Here is a 7,689-nt window from a genome sequence, read left to right as displayed (position 1 = left end):
GTAGTGTAACATTTTAGCATTATTCTGTCCCTAGTTTCTTGAGCTGAGTTTCTTGCCCATATCCCCTCCATTGCTAAGCCATTTACTTCTACCTTTGTAGCGTCATCTCTTTCTAGCCCTGTCTCAGCTCTCTTGCAGCTGAAAAGATTTTGTTACCCCCCTTGACTATTTCAATGCTCTTATGGTCAGCTCCCAACACCCACAGATACTTGCATCATTAACAGGTCAAAGCACTTCACAAGAGCATTAACAGACAGAATTTGATGCTGAGCTAAATAAGATAACTGACCATAGGATCTCCGGAGTTGTAGGTTTTAAGGAGTGTCTTCAAGGAGAAGAGACAGGTGGATGTGGTTGAGGACAGGATTCCAGAGCATTGGAATCTAGAATGTTCAGCCATCAATGGCAAGGTGGAGGAAGTGGGAATGAATAAGAGATCAGGATTGGAAGAACGCAGGGCTCTCAGAGGACATGTCTTTGGAGAAGGTTATAGAGATGGAGGGATGCGGCCAAGCCAATGGAGAGATTAGGAAACAAGGGTGAGAAATCTGACAAGGAGGCACTGGTGGCAGGGAAGGTGAGGGCGGTCAGTGAGACGAAGTATGAGCTCGGAACCGTGTAGAGGAGCTTTGGATGATCCTAAGATTTCCGCACAGCAAGGACAGAGGGAAACTCTGCGGGAGGCTGAATACTGTAAACTCTAACTCTGACCGGAGAAAGAATATGGTGTAAGGGAGATTGTGCCCTCCTTCTTGTTGGAGGTTACCACTTAAACTGCGGATTATCAACAGGACTGCCAGCAATGTCAAGAACCTACTCACCCAATGAAAATGGAATAAATGCATCCGGCTTAAAGAATTCCCCATTTTCTTTCAGGAAGTTCTCCGGATTGAAATGTTTCGGGTCCCGCCATCGCTTTTCTTCAGACAAAACTGACTCCATGTTTAATAAGACCAAGGTTCCCTGGAAAAACAGAAGAAAATATTATGCAGTGAGTTACAGAACTGAAAGAGTTACACCCATCGTCGCTTCCTCGCGCCAAGGATAAGTACTGTATGTAATGGGAAGCAACATTTACCATCGCAGTCAGCTTGTTAAATAAACAAAAAGAACTTCGGGAGCTGGGAGTCAGGAACAAAAACTGCTTGAGTCACACATAGACAGGGCAATGAAGAAGGCGTTTGGCACATTTGCCTTCATATGGTCACAGCACTGACTACAGGAGTTGGGAGGTCATGTTGCAGACGCACAAGATATTGATAAGGCGACACTTGGAGCCCTGCCTACAATTCAGGTCGCCCTGCTTTCGGAAAGATGTTGTTACACTGGAAACAGCAAAAAAGATTTACAAAGATGAGACCGGGACTGGAAGGTTTCAGTCATAAGGAAACGCTGAACAGGGTAGGACTTTTTTCCCTGGAACATCGGAGGTTAAGGGGTGATCTTATAGAGGTTTATGCAATCACGTGGGGCATATATAAGGTGACAGCAAAGGTCTATTTCTAAGGTTCATGGAGTTGAAAATTAGAGAGCATAGATTTAAAGTGAGAAACTTAAAAGGGTGCTGAGGGGCAATGTTTTTACACAGAGGTAGGAGGAATGGATAGATGCAGGTATAGCTTTAACATTTAATAGACATTTGGACAGGTACATGAATGGGAAAAGTTTAGAGGGATATGGACCAAATGCTGGCAAATGGGACTAGTTCAGTTTGGGAAGCTAGTTGGCATGGACGAGTTGGAGTGAAGGGTCTGTTTCCTGCCAAATGACTCAATGACTGTAGAACAAATTGGAAATGAACATATAAACAAATGTAGGTCACTCTGACAGATCTCCTGAATACATTGACTGCTCTGTTTAAAATTTGGTTTTAATGTTGCCTACCCAGCTGCAATGGTAAGGCCATTGGGCTAGTCTACTAGAATTAACGTTCCGAGGACATAGATTCAAATCTCACCAAGACAAGTACTGAAATACATATTCAATACATCATACATTGTAGAAAGAGGCTGTTCGGCCCACTGAGTCAACAATGATCAGTTGAAGAGTATGCCACCCAGACCCCACCCTTTCCTAACCCTAAAACCCCACACTTTTGTGGCCAGGACACATCACCTGCACATCTTTGGACTGTGGGAGGAAACCCACACAGGTTGGGAAGAGAGAATGTGCAAACTCCACACAGACAGTGACCCAAGGGTGGAATCGAACCTGTGCCCCTTATGCTGTGAGGTAGCAGTGCTAACCACTGAGCCAATCTGCCACCCAATACAACTCTGGAATAAAAAGCTGGACTCATGGTGACCATGTAACCATTACCAATTGTCATTAAAAGAAACCCATTGGGTTCACTAATGTCCTTTAGGGAAGGAGACTGTAGTCCTTATCTGAGTCTGGATTACACGTGACTCCAGACCCACAGCAATGGTGATCATTCTGAACTGTCCTCTGGGAAATTAGGGATGGGAGAAAATTCTGGTTTGGCCTGCAATGCCAAATCCTATTAATGAAATCTTCCAGGATGCTCTCTTTGACCATCAGAGGACTAGTACTGATGTCAGTGGACCCCCAATCATTCAAGATGGGTCAGTAACCCTAAGTATCAATTGTACAGGGGCCTGGAAGGATAGTCAGGGACTCAATAGGAATGGGGTCAATGTATCTTCATCAATTGGCAGTGGTATGGTATGGAGCCAAAGTCTACAAAAGACAAATTCAAGAGAGACAATAGATTGAATGTAATTGTTCTATAAGCTCAGGGTAAGGTGAGGTGCAGGGCCTCTGTGATTTATCACAGCTGATACAGAAATTGAACCCATGCTGTTGATTTAATTCTGCACCACATTCCAGTTATCTAGCTACTGAACAAGGATACTTGGTATTCCAAATTGATTACTGCCGCAGAAATAAGACACGTTGCTAAAATGTTTCACCTGGAACTCAACAGGACAGATGCAAGACTGCCAAATTTCAAAGGGAGCAACAATTTACTCTGCAGGAGAAAATGGTGCTGATTGGTTGGCAAGTTGATTCCGATTGGTCAAGGCATTGTGATGGGCAATGCCACTGGGATCGATTGGTTCCCTCGTGCTTTTGTTTCATTGCAAAGACAGTCAATGTGTGACCAGGTGTATTTTGCCTGCAGAGGACAGAGCTGCTGTGTATGAATTTATGTAGCTGCCTGCAACTTCGGGCAAGCCACAGGGGGGATCCAACTGATCATTGGTGTTAGTCCGAGCACACTCAGGATTGAACAGTGTTGACTGGACACGAACAGCCCATGCCTACCAAACTCGCACAGTGTCAATCATTAGGTATGATTATACAGTTAGGCAGCACTAGCCACACAATCTGGAGTTGGCTAATAATCAGAACCACATGCACTTTAAGATTATCCATCAGTTTTGCCGTGTGGTTCGAGAGAAACTACGTACGTTCACACAGAGGGATCTGTCTTCTGTAGGGGATGTTAATTAAATTCTATGAGGCTTAACTTTGTTGAGTATGGTGAAAGAAGAAGGCCAAAGACAGCGGGAAAGAACTGGACTTGCAGTGGCGGCTAAACAAATGCAGAGAAAGTGAGACTTCAGTCAGCAAACACCAAAGGCAAAACGGACTAGGGCCAGTGTGGTCCCCACTACTGCTGCCAAAAGCCATTCAAAACCCGTGTTTCAGAAAATAAAAACCAAGGTGAGATATGACATCAAATCAGATAGATGGTTAGCTGATGATTAATCTTATAGAATCTCTACAGTGCCTATTGAGTCCATACTGACCCTCCGAACAGCATCCCACTCAGACCCATCCCTACATTTCCCATGGCCAATCCACGCAGCCTGCATAATCCACACTTACCTGCACGTCTTTGAACTGTGGGAGGAAGTTGGAGCACCGGAAGAAACTCACGCAGACACGGGGAGAACGCACAAACTCCAGACAGTCACCCAAGCGTCAAATCGAACCCAGGTCCTTGGCGCTGTGAGGCAGCAGTGCTAACCACTGAGCCACAGGCCACCCTACTTAACTAGGGAATCTCAACTGGGACAAATAGAAGATTGATTGAATAAAAATAACTTATTGTCAGGCAGAACTAGGGACATTGATTAAAAATTAATCAGTAAATTCATGAATCAAAGTGTTATAAAGGGCGGGCGATGTGTTGCAGCTGCAGCCTACTGTAGCACATGGGCACCAGGGTTCTCCAATGTAAACACGGCTATAGTCAGTGTCTCTGGTTCAACGATCCTCAGCTCCAGGTCATTGAACTGCAGATACTACAATGCACTGAGGATGTCACCTAGACAGGGGACGAAACGTCTGCAACACAAATTCCCAGCTCGGCGAACAGAACCACAACAACGAGCACCTGAGCTACAAACCTTCTCCCAAACTTTGAAGACTAATGGTATGGTTTAGAATGGATTCTTGGAAATGTTTGAATTTTTTTGGGAAGAGAAAGTTATATACACATTGTGAGGGGCAATGTATTAACATGGTTAACACACAGAAGATAGGGAATCATGATCAATGGATATTTTTCAGGTTGGAAAGAGGTAACCAGGAGGATGCTTTGACTCCAATTATTTACTATCTACGTTAATGACTTAGAGAAGGCAGTATATGATGTTTCTGGTGATAGAAAACTAAGTGGGAATGTTATGATGAGGATATATGTGGAAACTGCAAAGGGACTGATAGATTGCCTGAGTGGCAGATGAGGTTTAATGTAGGGGAGTGAGAGATCATGGACTTTGGGAGGAAAATGTGAGAGAGACTCCAAAACAAAGTGCAACATAGAGGGATCTAGGCGTTCCTGTGCCTGAAACATGTCTATTGGTATAAAAGTGCAGCAAGTCATTCAGAAGGCAAACGCAATTTTGACCTGCGATTTTTGAATTTCTGTACAATTTTGGTCCCCCTTTTTAAGAAAGGATACACTGGCATTGGAGACACTGCAAAAAACAATCAATGGGCTGATTCCTGAGATGAAGAGGATGATTTATCAAGAGCAGCTAAACAGGTTAGTCTTTTGTTCAGAAGATTTTAGGAGGATGTGGGATGACCTTCTTGAAACATACGAGATTCTGACGGGGGGGGCTTGACATGGTAAATGTTTCCACTAGTGCGGGAATCTCTACCTAGGGGACAGAATTCTGATTTCCCTGCTCGGGGAAAGATGTTGTGAAACCTGAAAGGGTTCAGAAAAGATTTGCAAGGATGTTGCCAGGGTTGGAGGATTTGAGCTATAGGGAGAGGCTTAATAGGCTGGGGCTATTTTCCTTGGAGCAATGGAGGCTGAAGGTTGACCTTATAGAGGTTTATCAAGTCAAGAGGGGATGGATAGCCGTGAATAGCCAAGATCGTTTTCCCAGGGTAGGGGAGTCCAAACCTAGAAGGCACAGGTTTAAGGTGAGAGGGGAAAGATTTAAAAGGGAGCTGAGGGGCAGAGGGTGGTGCGTGTATGGAATGAGCTACCAGAGGATGTGGTGGCGGCTAGTAAAATTATAGTATTTAAAAGGCACCTGGATGGGGATATGAGTAGGAAGGGTATAGAGTATTACAGGGCAAATGCTGGCAAATGGAACTAGATTAATTTAGGATATCTGGTCGGCATGGATGAGTTGGACCAAAGGGTTTGTTTCCATGCTGTACATCTTTATGACTCTATAATTACAGAATAAGGTGATACTTATTTAAAACTGGGATACAAAAGAATTTCACCTCTCAGAATGTCTGGAATTCTCTATCCTCAATATCTGTAGAGGCTATACAACTGGAAGAGGAGGTAGTCAAAGTCAGAAGTCACTTGACACCAAGTCATAGCCCAACAGGTTCATCTGAAATCACAAGCTTTCGGTGCACTGTGCCTTCACCTGACAAAGGAACAGCGCTCTGAAAGCTTGTGAATTCAAACATACCTGTTGGACTATAACCTGGTGTCATGTGAGCTCTGACTTCGCCCACCCCAGTCCAACACTGGCACCTCCACCTCAAACAGTAGATGGACAAAGTTTTGAAATATTGGGGAGCTGAGGGCTATGAGGAGCTGAGGCCTGCGGCAGATCTTGTTGTATGGTGGGACAGCCTAGTGAGGCCAAGTGACCTATTGTTGTTCCTATGGAGAAAGTAGGGACTGCAGATGCTGGAGATCAGGGTTGAAAAGCACAGCTAGTCAGGCAGCATCTGAGGAGCAGGAGAATCAACTTTTCGGGTATAAGCCTTTCATCGGGAATGTGGTGGGGGAGGGGGCTGAGAGATCAATGGGAGGGTAGGGTGGGACTGGGGGAAGGTAGCTGGGAAGGCGATTGGTAGATGCAGGTGGGGGGGGGGTGATGGTGGTAGATCGGTGGGCAGGGTGGATTGGGTGGGTGGGAAGGAAGATGGACAGGCAGGACAGGTCAAGAGGGCTGGATCTGGGATGAGGCGGAGGGAAGGGAGACGAGGAAACTGGTGAAGTCACCATTGATGGCATGTGGTTGGAGAGTCCCAAAGCAGAAGACGAGGCGTTCTTCCTCCATGCGTTAGGTGGGTTGAATTTGGCGGTGGAGGCGGCCCAGGACTTGCATGTCCTTAGCGGAGTTGGGTGGGGGCGGTTGAAGCAGTTGTCCACAGGGATGTGAGGTTGCCGAGTAAAAACACCTCATCTTGTGACCTGCTATGCTTTTCCAGCACCACAATTTTTCTAGCCTCGTTCCTACTCCCTTACGGGATTTGGGTCAGCTCCTGACTAGAATGCGCACATGCACGCATTTACTTTGGAGAACGGAAAGTGTAAAACGGAGCGGCATGAGAATTCCGAAACGCCTTCCTTTATTAGACTCCTGTCATGAGCAGTCGGGAGATACAGCCACTCTTTAGTAGTGCAAGGCCTAGTGTGACCTTGTACACCTGGGGAAGCCACCATGTACAGAGTGGCCCATTGCAGAGTAGTGGCTGTAGTTTCGGCGCCAGCGATGAACAGTTCATTGACATCATGGAACAGGTTTCCCTCAGTCAAGCAAGAGTTGGGAGAATTCCCCTCCTGCAAAGTGAAGGTCATGACTGAAATAACCGCACAGTATCCCGTCACTAAGTCACCTTTTATTTACAATGTCCTTGACACCGGTCTGACTCCCTCAGAGCCAGCTCTCTGAGTGAAGAGAACCCTGACATTTCAGTTTCTATCTGTCAGCCAGGGCTCCCTAATCGGACCAGATTAATAGCCCCAGTCGGGGAACTCCAATTCTATCAGGCCCATCTGGCTAACCTCATTCCAATCAACACAATGGCCCTTTCACATATTTAACATCAGCAATCTAAATACCCACCAAAGCAACAAATTAATGGTTTGGAATGTAAGCTGAAAATGTGTTGCTGGAAAAGCGCAGCAGGTCAGGCTGCATCCAAGGAGCAGGAGAATCAATGTTTCGGGCATAAGCCCTTCTTCAGGAATGAGGAAAGTGTGTCCAGCAGGCTAACATAAAAGGTAGGGAGGACGGACTTGGGGGAAGGGCGTTGGGAAAGCGATAGGTGGAGGGAGGTCAAGGTGAGGGTGATAGGCCGGAGTGGGGGTGGGGCCGGAGAGGTCAGGAAGAAGATTGCAGGTTAGGAAGGCGGTGCTGAGTTCGAGGGATTTGACTGAGACAAGGTGGGGGGAGGGGAAATGAGGAAACTGGAGAAATCTGAGTTCATCCCTTGTGGTTGGAGGGT

General features: G+C 46.0%; 1 pseudogene; it reads right to left on the bottom strand.

Annotated features, from left to right (window-relative positions):
• Positions 1-813: 813 nt before the first annotated feature.
• The window catches only part of LOC140489034 (cytochrome P450 2J2-like), a 42,893-nt pseudogene continuing 36,017 nt past the window's right edge, over positions 814-7,689 (bottom strand).

This window comes from Chiloscyllium punctatum, chromosome 18 (assembly GCF_047496795.1).
Source record: "Chiloscyllium punctatum isolate Juve2018m chromosome 18, sChiPun1.3, whole genome shotgun sequence".
Lineage (NCBI taxonomy): Eukaryota > Metazoa > Chordata > Chondrichthyes > Orectolobiformes > Hemiscylliidae > Chiloscyllium > Chiloscyllium punctatum.
This window is presented reverse-complemented; position numbering and strand designations above follow the sequence as displayed.